The sequence below is a fragment of the Scyliorhinus canicula genome, chromosome 10 (genome assembly GCF_902713615.1).
Source record: "Scyliorhinus canicula chromosome 10, sScyCan1.1, whole genome shotgun sequence".
Lineage (NCBI taxonomy): Eukaryota > Metazoa > Chordata > Chondrichthyes > Carcharhiniformes > Scyliorhinidae > Scyliorhinus > Scyliorhinus canicula.
In genome coordinates, this window is record NC_052155.1 from 1,882,370 (window position 1) to 1,903,814 (window position 21,445).

The window sequence follows — 21,445 nt, forward strand, 5'->3', positions numbered from 1 at the left end:
ACGAAACAGAGCCAAATTGAGTGTTAAGCACACTCGCCCAGAACGAGCAACAAATCAGAAATGGAAGCATTTTTTCAATATTTAAGTTGTAATAAAGTGTATTAATCACCTTAAAAAAAAGTTCAACATTAAGCACCAGCCACAATACACAATAAAATCCAACCACCATTAGCGCGGCACTGCGGCACAGTGGTTAGCACTGCAGTCTCGCAGCGCCAGGGACCTGGGTTTGATTCCAGCAGTGGCTGATTGTCTGTGTGTAGTTTGCACGTTCTCCCCGTGTCTGTGCGGGTTTCCTCCGGGTGCTCCGGTTTCCTCCCACAGTCCAAAGATGTGCAGGTTAGGTGGATTGGCCATGCTAAATTGCTCTAGTGTCCAAAAGAGTAGTTGGGGTTACAGGAATAGGGCAGGGGAGTGGGATTGGGTAGGGTGTCCTTTCGAAGGTCGATGCAGACTTGATCGGCTGAATGGCCTCCTTCTGTACAGTAGGGATTCTATGATTCTATGATTAGCGCAGGCGTTATGCCTAAACTTAAAATGAGACTTTTGATCACATTCTTTGTAGTGTGGACACAGAACAGCTGGAGAAGATCAAGTTGCAATGTTGCTGCTCTCCATCAGCCTGGCAACATCACTGTAGGATTTGAAAAACTGTGGGACCAACAAGCATGTCTGCAAAAACAACATCAAAATCCACTTATGCGACAGTAGAAATGATGACACATCTTAAGGCAGTTTCAAAGCCATTCTGAAACAACAGCAGCTAAATGAGAAACAGCAAATGTCAAATAGCCACAGGTTTGTCTGTGCTGGACCTTCTCAATATTCCATACCATGTTGTTCCCCTTCGGCAGTAATCCACTATAGGCTATCCTCTAACACTGAACAAGCACACTGGGAATAAATAGCTCTCTTTAAATAAACACGGTGTAAGACACAGGGGGAAGCAGTCACATCACAGTGCATGCATGATGACACTGTCACATAGTAACACAGGCAACACAAACAAATTAGCTCCACAAACCTAATCAATTTCTGTCTGCAGCAAATCCACACGACTGCCAAGTTAAATGCAAGTACATTGGAAGCTGAAAGAGGGCGGACAGACACCCTTAGTGAATGATCCTCCAGGTAAACTTGGGAATTAGTTTTGTTAAGTAGAATCAGAACAAGTTATGCAACACGGGCAGCACGGTAGCACAGTGGTTAGCATTGTTACTTCACAGCTCCAGGGTCCCAGGTGCTATTCCCGGCTTGGGTCACTGTCTGTGCGGAGTCTGCACATCCTCCCCGTGTCTGCGTGGGTTTCCTCCGGGTGCTCCGGTTTCCTCACGCAGTCCAAAGATGTGCAGGTTAGGTGGATTGGCCATGATAAATTGCCCTTAGTGTCCAAAAAAAAGGTTGGGTGCGGTTTCCTCCCACAAGTCCCAAAAGACGTGCTATTCGGTAATTTGGACATTCTGAATTCTCCCTCTGTGTACCCGAACAGGTGCTGGAATGTGGCGACTAGGGGCTTTTCACAGTAACTTCATTGCAGTGTTAATTGCAGCATCAAGAAGGATGACTATGCCATGATTTGTCAACTTCTCCATTATCAGCACTGCTGCCTCATGGCGCCGAGGTCCCAGGTTCGATCCCGGCTCTGGGTCACTTGTCCGTGTGGAGTTTGCACAACAACACAAACACAACAAAAACACAAACACAACAAAAACACACACAACAAAAACCCAAACACAACAAAAGCACAAACACAACAAAAGCACAAACACAAAACACAAACACAACAAAAACACAAACACCACAACACACACACACAACAAAAACAAACACAACAAAACAAACACAACAAAAACAAACACAACAAAAACACAACAAAAACACAAACATAACAAAACACAAACACAACAAAACACAAACACAACAAAAACACAAACACAACAAAACACAAACACCACAAAACACAAACACAACGAAAACAAACACAGCCAAAAGACAAACACAACAAAACACAAACACAACACAAACACAACAAAAACACAACAAAAAGACAATTAGAATTGCCAGGCTGATTGCTGCAATATTCCAGGAAACCTGGACTGAGGACAGCTCCAATGCAACCATTGGGCCAATGAAGAAGCCAAGTGCCGAACTTGTGTAATTCTGCAACTTCCCAGCATCAAGAAGGATGACTATGCCATGATTAGTCAACTTCTCCATTATCAGCATTGCTGCCTCAAGGCGCCGAGGTCCCAGGTTTGATCCCGGCTCTGGGTCACTGTCCGTGTGGAGTTTGCACATTCTCCCCGTGTTTGCGTGGGTTTCACCCCCACAACACAAAGATGTGCAGAGTAGGTTAATTGGCCAGGTTAAATTGCCCCTTAATTGGAAAAAAAGAATTGGATACTCAACATTTATTTAAAAAAAACGTCTCCATTATCAGTACAAACTACGAGGATGATAAAGGGCAAACATTGTGGGTATTGGTGGTGGGTTAACTGTCAATGCCTATGTTCCTACTTGATTCATCCAAGGTTCTATTTCAAAGGGGTAGAGCAACGGGGTCCTGACATCCACCTGTCCCAATGCTTTGGCTTTCATGTCCTCAAAAATAGTTCCCCAATTGTTATCTCCATTATTCTACAATTACTCTTCAATCCAGATTTCACTGCCACGTTTCGCAGTGGCCCAGTCCTGTGCAGCTGGATGAGGAAATGAATGACAAGAGGAAGCAGTTAGGCTCACGACTCTTGAACATGATGCAGTGAGCTCGACTACAATATAAAGAAGCTGAGAGAAACCCGCTCAGCAGTGCTGCCTCCCACAGTCAAACAGCCAGCTGGCAAGTCGTTTTCAAACTCAAAAGACATTCGTCCAAGGGAGGAGAGTACTGCTCGCCTTCCCAAACATTTCTGGAAAGCAGACAGAAGGATCCACGGAAAGCAAACCAGTTGGGCAATATGTAAATTGCAGTCAATGTGTGTCTGTAGGATGTTATGTAACCGTGGTATTAAGTAGAGTCGGTATTATTTCATTTGCACACTATTGTGACTGCAGCTTTGACACGCTGTCATGCACTGTAGGTTTCACCACCGTCAGAATGTACCTAAAGCCTTTGAAGAGACAGATTAAACAATTGAGGCCATTGCTGTCCTTGAGCCGATGGCTGAAACTTTGTCAATGTGACACCAGTTATGCTGCACAGATTTATTCCTCAGGCTGAAATTGATTTTATTCCTGAGCTGTAGACAGTTGGAACCAGGACTACACAAGCTTCACTGGATTATCACATGCCAGCACCTATCTGCTGGAACAAGAGACCAGGAGATATTTGAAAGCAGCTTCGGAAGTCTTTCAACTATTAATCTCCTAACTTTATTCTAAAACGGGTTTTATTAGCCTTTATCAATAATTCCATTGGAGTGAAATGAGAAGGCTGCTCTCTGCGGTTAATTCAAAGTCTATTAAGTACACAGCGGGGGAGCTAATGGGTTTGATGCATAAACTGGTTTAATATCAGGAAGAAAGTTTGCAGCAGTTTTCACAGTAATATTCCAGTGGAGCGAGTGGAGTTGTGGTAATGTCACTAAGTAAGTAATCAGGAGCCCCAGGTTATTGCTCTGGGTACATGGGATCAAAACCTACCATGGAAAACTAGATCCAGAGGACACCAGTCTTTAAGACATAGATGAGGAGGAATGTCTTCAGCCTGCGGGTGGTGAATCTGTGGAACTCTTTGCCGCAGAAGGCTGTAGAGACCAAATCACTGAGTGTCTTTAAGATAGAGATAGATAGGTTCTTGATTAATAAGGGGATCAGGGGTGATGGGGAGAAGGCAGGAGAATGGGGACGAGAAAATATCAGCCATGATTGAATGGCGGAGCAGACTCAATGGGCTAAGTGGCCTAATTCTGCTCCTATGTCTTATGGTCTTATGGTAGCTCGTGAAATTGAATTCAATTAAACCTGGAATTAAAACCTTATCTCGGTAATGGTCACCATTGTAATTACATTGTCGATTGTCGTAAAAAAAAACCTATCTGGTCCACTAATGTCCTTTAGGGAAGGAAATCTGCTGTCTTACCCGGTCTGGCCTACATGTGACTCCAGACCCACAGCAATGTGGTTGATTCTAAACTGCCCTCTGAAATGCCTAGCAAGTCACTCAGTTGAATCAAACTGCTACCATGTCTAAAAATAGGAATGAAACCAGACGGAACACCCAGCATCAACCTAGGTAATGGAAACAGCGACAGCAAACCCAGTTATGTCAACCCTGCAAAGTCCTACTTAGGAACAACTGCCGTTTTTGCCAAAATTGAAAGAGCTGTCTCACAGACAGATCAAGCAACAGCCCAATACAGAGAGACTGCTGGAATCATACCTTATAAACCGTCTCGCAGACACCACGATGCCTCGATATGTCCCAGCGGGGTGGCACAGTGGTTAGCGCTGCTGCCTCACAGCGCCAGGGACCTGGGTTCAATTCAGGGCTTAAGTGACTATAAGGAGTTTGCACAATCTCCCAGTTTCTGCATGGTTTTCCACCACGGGCTCTGTTTTCCTTCCAAAGTCCAAAGATGTGCAGGTTAGGTGGATTGGCCATGCTATATTGCCTCTTAGTGTCCAAAGGTTAGGTGGGATTATGGGGATAGGGCGGGGGAGTGGGCCGTAGGAGGGTGATCTTTCAGAGGGTTGGTGCAGACTCGATGGGCCGAATGGCCTCCTTCTGCACTGTAGGGACTCTATGGGCACAGTGGTGGGGGACACAGCTAGGGGGCAATTGCCCTGGGAGTTCATTCCAGACACCTACGACCTCATTGCATCAGGTCAAACATGGGCTACGAAACCTCCTGCTGATTACCACGTCCGCCTGTAACCCCCAGGATGTTGATGGTGGGGAATTCAGTGATGGTAATGTCATTGAATGTCAAGAGGCGATTGTTTGATTTTCTCTTGTAGGAGATGGTCATTGCCTGGAACTTGAGTTGCACGAATGTAACGTGCCACTTGTCAGCCCAAGCCTGGATATTGTCCAGGTCTTGCTGCATTTGCACATGGACTGCTTCAGTAACTGAGGAGTTGCAAATGGTGCTGAACATTGTGCAATTACCAGCGAACATCTGACTTTAAGTTGGAAAGGAGGTCATTGATGAAGCAGCTGAAGATGGTTGAGCCTAGGACACTACACTGAGCGTGAGGTCAGGTGTAATGCCTGGATCTGGTCTGCCTCTCTTGTGGGGACCATGAATTGGATTCAATTTGAATTGGTTTTTGGAGCAGGCAAGGAGCTGGATTAGGGGTTTGCCCCTGTCCACACTTGAGCTCTGGCTTTGTAACTCTGATAAAGTAATAATAAAAAACAATATATCATGGGGCTGAGATGATTGACCTCCAACCACCACAACCATCTTCCTTTGTGCCAGGTATGACTCCAACCAGCGGAGGGTTTCCCCCCTGATTCCCATTGACTCCAGTTTAGCGAGGGCTCTTTGATGCCATACTCAGTCAAATACTGCCTTGATGTCAAGGGCAGTCACTCACACCCCACCTCTGGAATTTAGCTCTTTTGCCCTGTTTGAGCTAAGGTTGGAAGGAGGTCAGGAGCTGAGTGCCCCTGGCGGAACCCAAACTGAGTGTCCGTGAGCAGATCATTGCTGAGTAATCCGGCCAATTACTGCCCTGTCTGGCTACTCTCAACCATGTTATGGGCCAGGGTTTAGAAAACTCTAAAGTATATCATGGATTTCACCTGACCTACAACTGTTTACTTATTTTGGTTATGAGGAGCACAAGGGCCTGCCTTTCAGCTGTTATTCAACAGAGGCCTTAAGCACTTTTGACCAAAAACAAAGTTTATTCTACAAATTCAGTTAACATTTTTATAAACACACACAGTAAGCATTTTATTAACTACAAACATAAATACCCCACACAGCTACAGCACACTATGTATAACCCTTAATAAAGTCCCCCTTTATATTTGGTAACAAGACCCCATAAACCAGAAAACCCTTTTCAAAGGTGTAGTCCAGAACACAGCACTCAAGGTACTTCTTGTTTCCTGTCCAAAACAACAGCTTTGAATTCTTTCCAGAAAACAGTTACCACTTTTAAGTTACCATGTAATCTGGAGACAGCTTTTAAAATGCAGAAAGAGACTCTAAGACCCTTGTCTGTCTGAATACAGCTTCCAAATGTGAAAACGAAAGCAAAAAAACTCAGAGCTACACAACAGCTCCCAGCTCAAAAATGAAAGTAAAACTCAGAGCCACAGCCCAGCTCCACCCACACAATGACATCAATGTAGCTATTTGATCAGACAAAACATTTCTTAAAGAGACACTCCCATGACAGCCATGAGTAAAATGATGGAAGCGGTCATCAACAGTGCTATCAAGCGGCACTTACTCAGCAATAACCTGCTCACGGATGCTCATAGAAACATAGAAAAAAGGTGGAGAAGGCCATTCAGCCCTTCTATGAACATGGCTGATCAACCAACTCAACAGCCTAATCCCGCTTGCCCCCATATCCTTTGATCCCCTTCGCCAGAAGTGCTACATCTAACTGCTTATTAAAAACATATAATGTTTTAGTCTCAACTACTTCCTGTGGTAACAAATTCCACAGGCTCACCACTCTCTGGGTGAAGAAATTTCTCCTCATCTCTGTCCAGGGCTGGTTCAGCTCAGTGGGCTACACAGCTGTTCGACTAGGGGCCTTTCACAGTAACTTCATACTTGTGACAATAAAAGATTATTATTATTATAAATGGTCTCCCCCATATCCTCAGACTGTGACCCCTTGGTCTGGACACACCCAACATCGGGAACATCCTTCCTGCATCTACCCTGTCCTGTCCGTTTGAGTTTTATAGATTCTATGAGATCCCCCCTCATTCTCCTGAACTCTATCTAAATTATCTAAGGAAGGATGTGCTGGCCTTGCAAAGAGTCCAGAGGAGGTTCACAAGAATGATCCCTGGAATGAAGAGCTTGTCGTATGAGGAACGGTTGAGGACTCTGGGTCTGTACTCGTTGGAGTTTAGAAGGATGAGGGGAGATCTTATTGAAACTTACAGGATACTGCGAGGCCTGGATAGAGTGGACGTGGAGGGGATGTTTCCACTTGTAGGAAAAACTAGAAGCAGAGGACAACATCTCAGACTAAAGGGACCATCCTTTAAAACAGAGATGAGGACGAGTTTCTTCAGCCAGAGGGTGGTGAATCTGTGGAACTCTTTGCCACAGAAGGCTGTGGAGGCCAAATCACTGAGTGTCTTTAAGACAGAGATAGGTAGGTTCTCGATTAATAAGGGAATCAGGGGTTATAGGGAGAAGGCAGGAGAATAGGGCTGAAAAAATATCAGCCATGATTGAATGGCAGAGCAGACTCGATGGGCCGAGTGGCCTAATTCTGCTCATATGTCTTACGGTGTTCCCAATGGTGGAAGGAACAAGAATCAGAGGGCAGATTTAATGTAAGGGAGGCAATGGCGTAGTGGTATTGTCACTGGACTAGTAATCCAGAGACCCAAGGAAATGCTCTGGGGACCTGGGTTCCAATCCCACCTGGTCAGTTGATGGAATTTGAATGAAATAAAAATCTCTAATTTAAAGTCTAATGACGACCATGAAACAATTGCCGATTGTCATAAAAAAACACAATCAGATCCTTTCGGGAAGGAAATCGGCCATCCTTACCAGGTCCAGACCCACAATAATGTGGTTGCCTCTTAAATGCCCCCAGGGATGAGCAATAAATGCTGGCCCAGCCAGCGATGCCCACCATCCCGTGAACGAATAAACAGTGACAGAAGAAACATTTCATGCAGCAAGTGGTTAGGATCTGGAATGCACACAGGGTGGAGGAGGAAGGGTCAACTGAGACCTTCAGGAAAAACTTGCCAAACTACGGGGAAAGATAGGGGAGTGACATCTAGGTGAATTGCTCCTTCGGGGGGTGGGGCAGCACAAACATGATGGGCCAAATGGCCACCTTCTGTGCTTCTAAGAAAAACCGTAAAGGGAGAAAGGAGACAACACGTATCCCAAATCAACAAGACAGTGCATCATTCATAAAAAAACATTTGTAATTGAAAAGTCATTTACAATTATATTATTTCTCATTGTGAGAAGACATAGAAAAACAAGCCTATCACCCTTAATGACAATCGAAAACATCAAATCAACATGCCTCGTCACTTTTCTGTCTATTGCACTAATTGCCCAGATTTATGTTCAGACTCCACAGTAATGATCTGTTACAGTGGCTGTATTAGGGTTTTTACATCATTGTAACCAAACCCCACCACACTAGACCACGAATGCTTGAATTTGTTTCCAAAATGGAACTGAATACTCACAACAGCTCACTTGTAAGTCCAGTGAAGTGCAACATTTAGGAGCGTGTTTCTAAATTAAGACAACCAGTTGCGTAGGCAATGGTCTCCATCTACTACCTTGCGTAAAGGGGATTAGTGGGTGCTCTAATTGAGGTGTTTCATGGAGTTGATCTGGTGTACAAAGAGAAAATTAGAACCAGGATCTTCAGCAGTGTGTGTCAGGAAGCACCTCTTCATACAAAGGGGAATAAAAATCTCGAATCCTCTCCCAAAAAGCTGTTGAGGCTGGGGATCAATTGGAAATTCAAAATTTGGAACTGGATAGAATTAGGTTGAGTAATGGCATTAAAGAGTTACGATGGAGTTACGATACAGGTCAGCCGTGATCTAACTGTCTGGCAGAACACACTAGAGGGACTGAATGGTCTCAGGCTGTTCTGAACTGTGAGCTGTCCTCTTCCCCCTTTCTCTCACAAAGACATTCTCTGCACCATGTAAACACAGGCTCTGATATTAACCGAGCTTCATCAACTAACCCCTTTTGTGATCAACACATTCTGTAGTTATTTTACATTTGACAAATTTGTTAACCCATCTAATTCCCAGCACAGGGCAGGGGACAGGCTGGTGGTACTTTCAGAAGATACGAGAGATATCCCAACCACAGGCTGCACAACACGTTGAGTGATCCCAAACTCACTCAATGACAGCCACTCGTGTAGAACCTTATCTAGTTCCTTACCAAAGTGCACGGAAACAATATCCATAAAAAGTTAATTATATGGATTTACAGTTACTAGTCCTAGACCTTCAATAATCTCAACAGAATTACAGAATGGTTACAGCTTGGAGGAGGCTGTTCTGCCCATCGTGTTTGTGCCCGCTCTCCACAAAAGCAAATCAATCAGCCCACCTCCCCTGTCTTGCTCTTGTGGCCCTGCAATGTTTTTCTCTTCAGATCCTGATGAAATTCCAATTTGAAAGGCAGTGCATTCCAGATCCTAACCACTTCCTGCTTAAAAAAGATCTTCCACACGTGACCATTGCTGATTACCTTGAATCTGTGTCTGCCAATACTGACAGTTTCATTTCTATGACAAAGTTCTGGACACGATAAATATTCTCAGGCTTATCCTCCATTTCTGCTGAGGAACCGCTGAGGAGTGATACCGTATGTTTTCTTTTTGATCCAGTTTTGTATTGGTACGATATGGAATGATGTTTCCTTGCCGTTTAATGGTTCGTGTGATATGTGGATTGTTGCTCAGTTGATTTTCAAATCTGTGTTACCATTGACCGTTTACAAAACAAAATATTCTCCCCAACTATTTGCCCAGAATCTGACTAATTTGGATTGGGTTGGATTTGTTTATTGTCGCGTGTACCGAGGTACAGTGAAAAGTGTTTTTCTGGGAGCAGCTCAACAGAGCATTAAGTACACGAAAAGAAAAGAAAATACATAATAGGGCAACACAAGGTACACAATGTAACTGCATAAACACCGGCATCGGGTGAAACATACAGGGTGTAGTGTTAATCAGCTAAGTCCATAAGAGGGTCGTGGAGTCTGGTGACAGTGGGGAAGAAGCTGTTTTTGAATCTGTTCTTGCATGTTCTCAGACTTTTGTATCTCCTGCCCGATGGAAGAAGTTGGAAGAGTGAGTAAGCCGGAATCCCGCTTTCCCCAGGCAGCGGGAGGTGTAGACAGAGTCAATGGATGGGAGGCAGGTTCGTGTGATGGACTGGGCAATGTTCACGACTCTCTGAAGTTTCTTGCGGTCCTGGGCTGAGCAGTTGCCATACCAGGATGTGATGCAGCCCGATAGGATTCTTTCTATAGTGCATCTGTAAAAGTTGGGAAGAGTTAATGTGGACATGCTGAATTTCCTTAGTTTCCTGAGGAAGTATAGACGCTGTTGTGCTTTCTTGGTGGTAGCGTTGACGTGAGTGGACCAGGATAGATTTTTGGTGATGTGCACCCCTAGGAATTTGACACAGCTAACCATCTCCACCTCGGCCCCGTTGATGCTGACAGGGGTGTGTACAGTACTTTGCTTCCTGAAGTCAATGACCAGCTCTTTAGTTTTGCTGGCATTGAGGGAGAGATTGTTGTCGTTACACCACTCCACTAGGTTCTCTATCTCCCTCCTGTATTCTGACTCGTCGTTATTTGAGATCCGGCCCATTATGATCGTATCGTCAGCAAACTTGTAGATGGAGTTGGAACCAAGTTTTGCCACGCAGTCATGTGTGTACAGGGAGTATAGTGGGGGGCTAAGTACGCAGCCTTGCGGGGCCCCGGTATTGAGGACTATTGTGGAGGAGGCGTTGTTATTTATTCTTACTGATTGTGGTCCAGGGGTGTCAGAAAGTCGAGGATCCAGTTGCAGAGTGAGGAGTCAAGTCCTAGGTTTTGGAGCTTTGATACGAGCTTGGCTGGGATTATGGTGTTGAAGGCAGAGCTGTAGTCAATAAATAAGAAACTGATGTAGGAGTCCTTGTTGTCGTGATGCCCGAGGGATGAGTGTGGGGCCAGGGAGATGGTGTTTGTTGTGGGTCGGTTGCGGTGGTATGCGAATTAAAGAACCAAGAGAACAAAAAGAACAAAGAAAAGTACAGCACAGGAACAGGCCCTTCGGCCCTCCAAGCCCGTGCCGACCATGCTGCCCGTCTAAACTAAAATCTTCTACACTTCCTGGGTCCGTATAGGGCTGTTAAGAAGGCATATGGTGTGCTAGCCTTTATCAGTAGAGGGATTGAGTTTCGGAGCCACAAGGTCATGCTGCAGCTGTACATAACTCTGGTGCGGCCGCTCCTGGAGTACTGCGTGCAGTTCTGGTCACCACATTATAGGAAGGATGTGGAAGCTTTGGAAAGGGTTCAGAGGAGATTTACTGGGATGTTGCCTGGTATGGAGGGAAGGTCTTACAAGGAAAGGCTCAGGGACTTAAGGTTGTTTTCATTAGAGAGGAGAAGGCTGAGAGGTGACTTAATAGAGACATATAAGATAGTCAGAGGGTTAGATAGGGTGGACAGTGAGAGTCTCTTTCCTCGGATGGTGATGACCAACACGAGGGGACATAGCTTTAAATTGAGGGGTGGTAGATATAGGACAGATGTCAGAGGCAGTTTCTTTACTCAGAGAGTAGTAGGGGTGTGGAACGCCCTGCCTGCAATAGTAGTAGACTCGCCAACTTTAAGGGCATTTAAGTGGTCACTGGATAGACATATGGATGAAAATGGAATAGTGTAGGTCAGATAGGCTTCAGATGGTTTCACAGGTCGGCGCAACATCGAGGGCCGAAGGGCCCGTACTGCGCTGTAATGTTCTATATGTTCTATGTATCCCTCTATTTCCATCCTATTCATGTATTTGTCCAGATGTCCCTTAAATGTCACTATTGTCCCTGCTTCCACCACTTCCTCCGGCAGCGAGTTCCAGGCACCCACTACCCTCTGTGTAAAAAACTTGCCTCGTACATCTCCTCTAAACCTTGCCCCTCGCACCTTAAACCTATACCCCCTAATAATTGACCCCTCTACCCTGGGGAAAAGCCTCTGAGTATACACTCTGTCTATGCCCCTCATAATTTTGTAGACCTCTATCAGGTCACGATAGTCCTCAAAACTGGGGTCACACAAGACAGCATACTTAGCACCCTACTATACTCCCTATAAACACAATACTGTGTGGTAAAATTTGGCTCCAACTCCATCTACAGGTTTGCTGACGACATGACCGTAGTGGGTCGGATCTCGAACAATCGGAGGGAGATACTGAACCTAGTGGAGTGGTACAACAACAACAACAATGATGACAGAATGAAAACATCCTTTCCGCATCAAGTGGTTATGGTTGGGATTGCACAGTCCGAGAGAGTGATGAGGATCTGGATCTACTGACCGAGAGAGTGGTTAGGATTGAACTCCCGAGAGAGTTGTTTTGGATGGGAATTGGACAGGTTTGAGACATTGCCAGAAAGGAGATACAGAGCTTCCCAGTAGAGCCGGCTTCCACATTGCTGGAGGAGGTGCTGACGACGGGGGGACTATAGAAGGGGGTAGTGTCAGCGGTTTACGGGGCTATTTTGGAGGAGGAGAAAGCGCCACTAGATGAGATCAAGGCAAATTGGGAGGAAGAGTTGGGAGAGGTATGGAGGAGGGGTTCCAGTGTGAGGTGCTTCAGAGGGTGAACGACTCCACCTCGTGTGTGAGGTTGGGGCTGATACAGCTGAAGACAGTGTATAGAGCAAACCTTACAAGGGCGAAGATGAGCCGGCTCTTTGAGGAAGGAGGTGTTTAGGGTAATCTCTAAAGTGGTGCACATGAAACTGGACCCAGGCCCTCGGAGGCCATATTCGGGGTGTCCGATCAGCCGGGGTTGGAAACGGGCGCGGAGGCAGATGTTGTAGCCTTCGTCTTGATGATCGCCCAAAGGCGGATCCTGTTAGGGTGGAGATCAACCTCTCCACCCTGTGCCCTGGCGTGGCGGGTGACATGTTGGAATTCTTGACTCTTGAGAAGGTCAAATTTGAACTGAGGGGGAGGATGGAGAGGTTCTAAAATTCATGGGTGTTATTCATTATGCACTTTCAAGAATTGAATCACATCTAACAAGGGGGGGGGGGGGCTGCTGGGAGAGTAGGGGGAGAGGTCTGTATGTGTTAATGGTGACTCTGGGTGATTCCTGATTCCTTTTTGTCATTTGTTTATGTTGACATGCGGGCTAATGTTTGGGGTTTGGTGGGAGGATGGGATTGTTGTTATTGATATGGGGATTGACATCACATTCGTTACTGATTACGGTTTATTGTTGGGTGTAAATTTGGGGAAAAAATGTGAAAAGGGAGAACGAAAATATTTTTTAAAAAGGATCGGGATTGGACTAAGTGAGAGAGTGATTAGGATAGGGATTGAACTGCCCGAGAGAGTGATTAGGATAGGGATTGAACTGCCCGAGAGAGTGATTAGGATAGGGATTGAACTGGCCGAGAGAGTGATTAGGATAGGGATTGAACTGCCCGAGAGAGTGACTAGGATAGGGATTGAACTGCCCGAGAGAGTGATTAGGATAGGGATTGAACTGCCCGAGAGAGTGATTAGGATAGGGATTGAACTGCCCGAGAGAGTGATTAGGATAGGGATTGAACTGGCCGAGAGAGTGATTAGGATTGGGATTGAACTGCCCGATTGAGTGATTAGGATAGGGATTGAACTGCCCGAGAGAGTGACTAGGATAGGGATTGAACTGCCCGAGAGAGTGACTAGGATAGGGATTGAACTGCCCGATTGAGTGATTAGGATAGGGATTGAACTGCCCGAGAGAGTGACTAGGATAGGGATTGAACTGCCCGAGAGAGTGATCAGGATCAGGAATGCACTGCCCGAGAGAGTGATTAGGATCAGGATTGAACTGCCCGAGAGAGTGAATAGGATAGAGATTGAACTGCCCGATTGAGTGATTAGGATAGGGATTGAACTGCCCGAGAGAGTGATCAGGATCAGGAATGCACTGCCCGAGAGAGTGACTAGGATCAGGATTGAACTGCCCGAGAGAGTGAATAGGATCAGGATTGAACTGTCCGATTGAGTGATTAGGATTGGGATTGAACATGCCCGATTGAGTGATTAGGATAGGGATTGAACTGCCCGAGTGAGTGATTAGGATAGGGATTGAACTGCCCGAGAGAGTGAATAGGATAGAGATTGAACTGCCCGATTGAGTGACTAGGATAGGGATTGAACTGCCCGAGAGAGTGATCAGGATCAGGAATGCACTGCCCGAGAGAGTGACTAGGATCAGGATTGAACTGCCCGAGAGAGTGAATAGGATCAGGATTGAACTGTCCGATTGAGTGATTAGGATTGGGATTGAACATGCCCGATTGAGTGATTAGGATAGGGATTGAACTGCCCGAGTGAGTGATTAGGATAGGGATTGAACTGCCCGAGAGAGTGATCAGGATCGGGAATGAACTGCCCGAGTGAGTGATTAGGATCAGGAATGAACTGCCCGTGTGAGTGATTAGGATCAGGAATGAACTGCCCGAGAGAGTGATCAGGATCGGGATTGAACTGTCCGAGTGAGTGATCAGGATCGGGATTGAACTGCCCGAGAGAGTGATTAGGATCAGGAATGAACTGCCCGTGTGTGTGATTAGGATCAGGAATGAACTGCCCGAGAGAGTGATCAGGATCGGGATTGAACTGTCCGAGTGAGTGATCAGGATCGGGATTGAACTGCCCGAGAGAGTGATTAGGATCAGGAATGAACTGCCCGTGTGTGTGATTAGGATCAGGAATGAACTGCCCGTGTGTGTGATTAGGATCAGGAATGAACTGCCCGAGAGAGTGATTAGGATCAGGAATGAACTGCCCGTGTGTGTGATTAGGATCAGGAATGAACTGCCCGAGAGTGTGATTAGGATCAGGAATGAACTGCCCGAGTGAGTGATTAGGATCAGGAATGAACTGCCCGTGTGTGTGATTAGGATCAGGATTGAACTGCCGAGAGAGTGATTAGGATCGGGATTGAACTGCCCGAGTGAGTGACTCGGATCTGGGTTTATCCCATGTAGGATTGGGATGGCACTGCCCGAGAGAGTGGTGGAGGCAGATTCAAAAATGGCCTTCAAAGGAGAATTTGATTATTAGCAGAACTGCTGGGGGCACTGGGAGTGGGACTAAGTGAGTTACTCTTGCACAGAAACAGCACAGACATGATGAGTTAAATGGCTTCTTCATGCTGTATGCATTCTGTGATCTAATGTTAAAAGACAACCAGCACAGATTTAATAAATCCACATCCAGCACCACGCAAGAAACACCCATTAGTTAGAATTTGATGAATTTGTTATTGTTGGGGTCTTGCTTAGCAGTCGTAACTACATCAATTCGAAAGCATCTCAAGGGCCTTCCTTTCAAAAGTTAAATCAATACAGATGCAAATAAAATCATCCATATGGGGTGATGCTCAAAACACTTGATGGAATGCAGGTACCCCCCACACCACTTGCATCTGGGAGCTCCTAAGCAGAGAATGCTGACACCAATAAAATACAATGAATAAATGCCCGAAATAATAATATAATAATCGCTTATTGTCACAAGTAGGCTTCAATGAAGTTACTGTGAAAAGCCCCTAGTCGCCACATTCCGGCACCTGTGCAGGGAGGCCGGTACGTGAATTGAACCCGTGCTGCTGCCTTGTCCTGCATTACAAGCCAGCTGTTTAGCCCACTGTGTTAAACCAGCCCCTATCCGCAGACATGGAGTGAGCTTAGCCACACAAACCATGTGCAAATTAAATGGCTTTCGATGGAAGGACGGGTGGATAAGAGCACTGATCAAAATAGCTTACAATGTGCAGAGTGGATGGTTTCAGGAAGCACTGGTTGAAGTTTCGGAGGCTCTGCTCAGACCCCATTTGGAGTATTGTGAGCAGTTTTGGGCCCCATATCTAAGGAAGGATGTGCTGGCCTTGGAAAAGGTCCAGAGGCGGTTCACAAGAACGGTCCCTGGAATGAAGAAGTTGTCGTATGAGGAACGGGTGAGAACTCTGGGTCTGTACTCGTTGGAATTCAGAAGGATGAGGAGGGATCATATTGAAACTTTTTTTAAAATTTAGAATACCAAATTCTTTTTTTTCCAATTAAGGGGAAATTTAGTGTGGCCAATCCACCTACCCTGCACACCTTTAGGTTGTGGGGGTGAAACACATGCAAACACGGGGAGAATGTGCAAACTCCACACGGACAGTGACCCGGGTCCCAGCGCGGTGAGGCACCAGTTCTAACCACTGCGCCACTGTGCCGCCCTGGATCTTATTTAAACTTACTGTGAGTCCTGGATAGAGTAGATGTGGAGAGGATGTTTCCACTAATCGGAAAAACTAGAACCAGGATTCACAGCTGCAGACTGAAGGGACGATCCTATAAAACAGAGATAAGGAAGAATTTCTTCAGCCAGAGGGTGGTGAATCTGTGGAACTCTTTGCCGCAGAAGGCTGTGGAGACCAAATCACTGAGTGTCTTTAAGACAGAGATAGATAGGTTCTTGATTAATAAGGGAATCAGGAGCAAGAGAATGGGGATGAGAAAATATCAGCCATGATTGAATGGCGGAGCAGATTCGATGGGCCGAGTAGCCTGATTCTGCTCCTATGTCTTATGGTCCTTTTCGACTGGAGTTCATGTATGAAACCTGTAGCCATCTAGAGAAACGGGGAAAATTAACAAATCAGATCTAACATCACTAAAAATTTCTGAGCAACAGGGGAAATACTTTTGTAAATGGGCAGAAGTGCAGTGGCTGGCTGTGATGTTGTCCTGTAAATAGATTTGCACTGTGTATATAAAATGTATGCTTCGTATTCAGTCAGAGTTAGAAATTAGAATCATTCAATTAATGAAGCATATGTTGCCTGTTGAAGGACTTGTTATCTTTCAAAAAGGGAGCTGGAAATCTTTCTGAATGAGAATCGCATATCGAGTTACAGAATGAAGGTTTGTGGGGTAGATCAAAGTTGAAGGATGTGCCTTAATAGTCAGAATTTTTCAGCATTTTCCGTAATGAGTCCTGGGTTTTTTGCCTCTACAAGTGGACTGGGAGGCAGAGCAATTGGTGCACATGGTTGCCAAGTAATGTATTCCATCCTTTTCCTGTGGAGGTAGTTTAGCAACTCAGTAAATGCTGCAAATCAAGAGACTAATTTTGTACAGTTCTCTTTTTGTTTGCTTTCCTGTCACACGGAGACAAGAGGAACTGATTTTTCTGTGTCAGGCTTTTCATTCTGCTCAGGTAGTTAATCACTTTCAAGTAAAATCAAGTTCATTTCCTCAATGCTGTCATAAGCGGAGGCGGTGGCGCAGTGGTGTTGTTACTGGACTAGTAATCCTGAGACCCAGAGTAATGCTCTGGGATCCCAGGTTCAAATGGTAAAATCTGAATTCAATAAAAATCTGGAATTAAAAATTTAGTGATGAAACTATTGTCAATTGTCGTAAAAACCCATCTGGTTCACTAACGTCCTTTAGGGAAGGAAATCTGCCGTCCTTACTTGGTCTGGCCTACATGTGATTCCAGGTCCTAAAAGAACAACCCAGCTAGTCCCATTCCCCAGCCCTATTCCGTAGCCCTCTAAATTCATCACTTTCAAATATGTATCCAGCTCTCTTTTGAAACCTCCTATGGAATCCACCTCCACCACTTTCCCAGGCAGCGCATTCCAAACCCCAACAACTGTCTGACGAAAGAACTTTCTCCTCATCTCACTCCGAGCTCTCTTGCTGATCATCTTGCAATTGTGACCACTGGTCACTGACATACCAACTAGCGGAAACAGAATATCCTTCTTTACCTTGTCAAAATTTTTCAATTTTTTGTTCATAAATTTAGAGTACCCATTTTTTTTACCAATTAAGGGGCAGTTTAGCGTGGCCAATCCACCTTTGCTTCACATCTTTGGGTTATGGGGTGAGACCCACATAGACACGGGGAGAATGTACAAACTCCACACAGACAGTGACCCGGGGCCGGGATTGAACACAGGTCCTCAGCACCAGAGGCAACAGTGCTAACCACTGCACCACCGTGCCACCCCTTTACCCTGTCAAAATGTTTCATCATTTTGAACACCTCTCGATCAGGTAACCGCTTAATCTTCTCTGCTCCAATGAGAACAAGCTCATTTTCTCTAGTCGTATATCTAAAATCCGTCATTCGTGGTATCATTCGAGTTACTCTCCTCTGCACTGTCTCCAGGACTTAAACATCCTTCCTTAAATAAGCTGCCCAGAACTGAACACAATATTCTGAACAAAAACAGAAAACACTGAACAATCTCAGCAGCTTTGACCGCATCTGTGGAGAGGGAAGGAAGCTAACATTTAGAGTCTGGATGACTCTTTGCAGAGCCAGAAACTACTCGAAATGGAGTCAGAGTTACACTGTAGTTGGGGGCGTGGAGCGGTGGGGCTGGATAGAGGGGCAGCGATTGGTGGGGATTGTCAAAAATGTCGAGGACAGGAGACAAAAGGAATGTCAATGAGAGAGATCATGGCTCAGAAGGGGCTGACAGTGGCACATAAAGAGATTAGAATGTGTGAATGGCAGAACAAAGGTAAGCAGTGTGTCAAAGGGCAACTAGGAACAAGGAATAGGTGGTTCTAGTGGGGTGGGAGGAAGGGGAACAATTGTGAGGGAACAACAGATCAATGGAAGAAATGAAAATAAATTGATAGAAATAAAAATGGGGTGAAGGTTGGATTGGAATTGTTTATTGTCACGTGTACCGAGGTACAGTGAAAAGTATTGTTCCGCGTACACGTAGCACGGTAGTATAAGTGGTTAGCACAATTGCTTCACAGCTCCAGGGTCCCAAGTTCGATTCCCCGCTGGGTGACTGTTTGCAATTTGTGAGGAAATGTTACTGCCCCACAGGAGTAATAACACTAAACTCTTTAATGTTAAAACAAACTTTAATTTAATCACAGAATTAACCACATTGACAACAAAGAAATATCTTTACAACTACATCAGCTGTATCCAAAGAGTAAGGCATTCTTTTGTCTCTTCTTACAAAATGTCCATTGGCGTGCTTAGCCAGGACCAATAAATTATCTACACCCCAGGGACCTTCCACTGTCAACAATATTCCACTAGCTAGCTATCTGTGAACAAGAAAATGGTTCTCAAGATCTATTAGCATAACACTTCACCTGCAAATCAATTAATATCTCACTTTTACAGCACTAGGGATCTTACAACACCAGGTTAAAGTCCAACATGTTTGTTTCAAACACTAGCTTTTGGAGCACTGCTCCTTCCTCAGGTGAATCCGAAAGCTAGTGTTTGAAACAAACCTGTTGGACTTTAACCTGGTGTTGTAAGATTCTTACTGTGCTCAACCCAGTCCAACGCCGGCATCTCCACATCATCACTTTTACAATACCTTGATCACTCTAGAAGTCATACTATCTGTATGCACTGTTCAGGGCAGCACGGTAGCATTGTGGATAGCACACTCGCTTCACAGCTCCAGGGTCCCAGGTTCGATTCCGGCTTGGGTCACTGTCTGTGCGGAGTCTGCACATCCTCCCCGTGTGTGCGTGGGTTTCCTCCAGGTGCTCCGGTTTCCTCCCACAGTCACAAAGATGTGCAGGTTAGGTGGATTGGCCATGATAAATTGCCCTTAGTGTCCAAAATTGCCCTTAGTGTTGGGTGGGGTTACTGGGTTATGGGGATAGGGTGGAGGTGTTGACCTTGGGTAGGGTGCTCTTTCCAAGAGCCGGTGCAGACTCAATGGGCTGAATGGCCTCCTTCTGCACTGTAAATTCTATGATGAGAGTACCTTTAAGAAATTGGTGTTTACTACTGCAGTGATGTCAGAGAGTGGGTGGAGCTGGGCTGTCTGTCAGCTTTTTACTTTCGTTTTTGAGCAGGCTGCAGGGTGTGTTTTAATTTTGTTTTCAGATCTGGATAGCTGCAGTCACAGCCAGAAGGTGTATGAGTTTATCTCTGTAATCTAAAGAATGTAAATCGATCCTGGTGATTTAAAACTAATAACAGTAATGACTTGAACCAAATGTGCTTCTGTTGAAAGGTTTTTCTTCTGTCTTCTGGATGTTGTTTGGGAAGTTATTGAGGATTACTTAGTGTTGTATTCTTTGGGGATTGTATTTGAATTGATGGTTGCTAAGATGTTCATTGTATGTTTTAAAAAGGTTAACCTGAGTTCATAGAATAAACATTGTTTTGCTTTTAAAAATACTTTTCCATTTCTGCTGTACCACACCTGTAGAGTGGGCCATGTGCTCCCCATACCACTATCTATTAAAAGTTGTGGGTCAGGTGAATTCCATGATACACTTGGGGTTCTCTAAACCCTGGCCCATAACAGCACCTTAACCCTGGAGCAGCATGGTTGCCAGTGGTTAGCACTGGGACTACGGCGCTGAGGACCCGGGTTCGAATCCCGGCCCTGGGCCACTGTCTGTGTGGAGTTTACAACATGTCTGCGTGGGTTTCATCCCCACAACCCAAAGATATGCAGGTTAGGTTGATTGGCATGCTAAATTGCCCCTTAATTGGGAAAAAAAATAATTGGGTACTCTAAATTTATTTTTAAAAACCTATCACGCAACTGCAAAGAAAATATATATAATATGACAATTTCTTACATTCGTCACACTTCCTACTTTTATAGTCCAGCCGCCTTTCCAAAAAGGCCAATATTCCACGTCCTTTCTGAATTGTTTGTTGTAGCGCAGAGAGCCCAAGGATCTGAATGGAGTCCAACTAAGAAATGAGCTTCTGTGCATCCTGCCCACCGTGATTGCAGTATTTCATCATTCTTTAAAACAAACTAATTGAAAGCTCCTTGCGTTTACACAGCGGCTGCAGGTGGAGGGTGAACATTGGCACCAACAGATTTAGATAGGATGGGGAATGTTATCCTGCAATCAGAATTTAAAGAGCAAAGTGGAAAATTTGCAAACAGGACCTTAAATTTAGTAGTCCCCAGTGCCACGTGGAATTAAGTACAGAAATAAAAATGAATAAGAAAGGATGCACTATTGGACCTGCTCCTATCTGCACCCCAGCCTGGATGCAAGCTACCTGAACAATGCAATCTATCCACTCGAGACGCTGCCCGGCTATCCAGCACATCCTGCCTACCAATTTTGTCTTGACTAGAGATGAGGGATTAAAATCATGACATAATCTGAACAAACTCCAGCTTGTCCAATGCTCTGATGCCCGTATTCTGTTCCACATTCCATACAAAGAAGGAGGAACAGGCCATTCAGCCCCTTGAGCCTGCCCCACCATTTAATAAAGCCATAGCTGCTCTGCTGGTAACCTCAAATCTGCATTCTGCCTCCCCCCAATAAACCCCTTTCTTACCAAAAATCTATCCACCTCTGCCTTAAAAAGTTTCAAAAGGCTGCTTCCAAAACCTCAAGCCCTCAGAAGACATTTCTCGTCTCTGTTTTAAATGGGCGACCCCTTATTTTTAAACAGTGACCTCCTGTTCCAGATTCTCCCACAAAGGAAACATACTCACCACATCCACCCTCTCAATACCTCTCAAGATCTTAC

General features: G+C 45.2%; 1 protein-coding gene across 1 annotated transcript in view; it reads right to left on the reverse strand.

Annotated features, from left to right (window-relative positions):
* The window catches only part of LOC119972178 (arf-GAP with GTPase, ANK repeat and PH domain-containing protein 3-like), a 965,193-nt gene that overhangs the window by 773,818 nt on the left and 169,930 nt on the right, over positions 1-21,445 (reverse strand). The window lies entirely within an intron of this gene.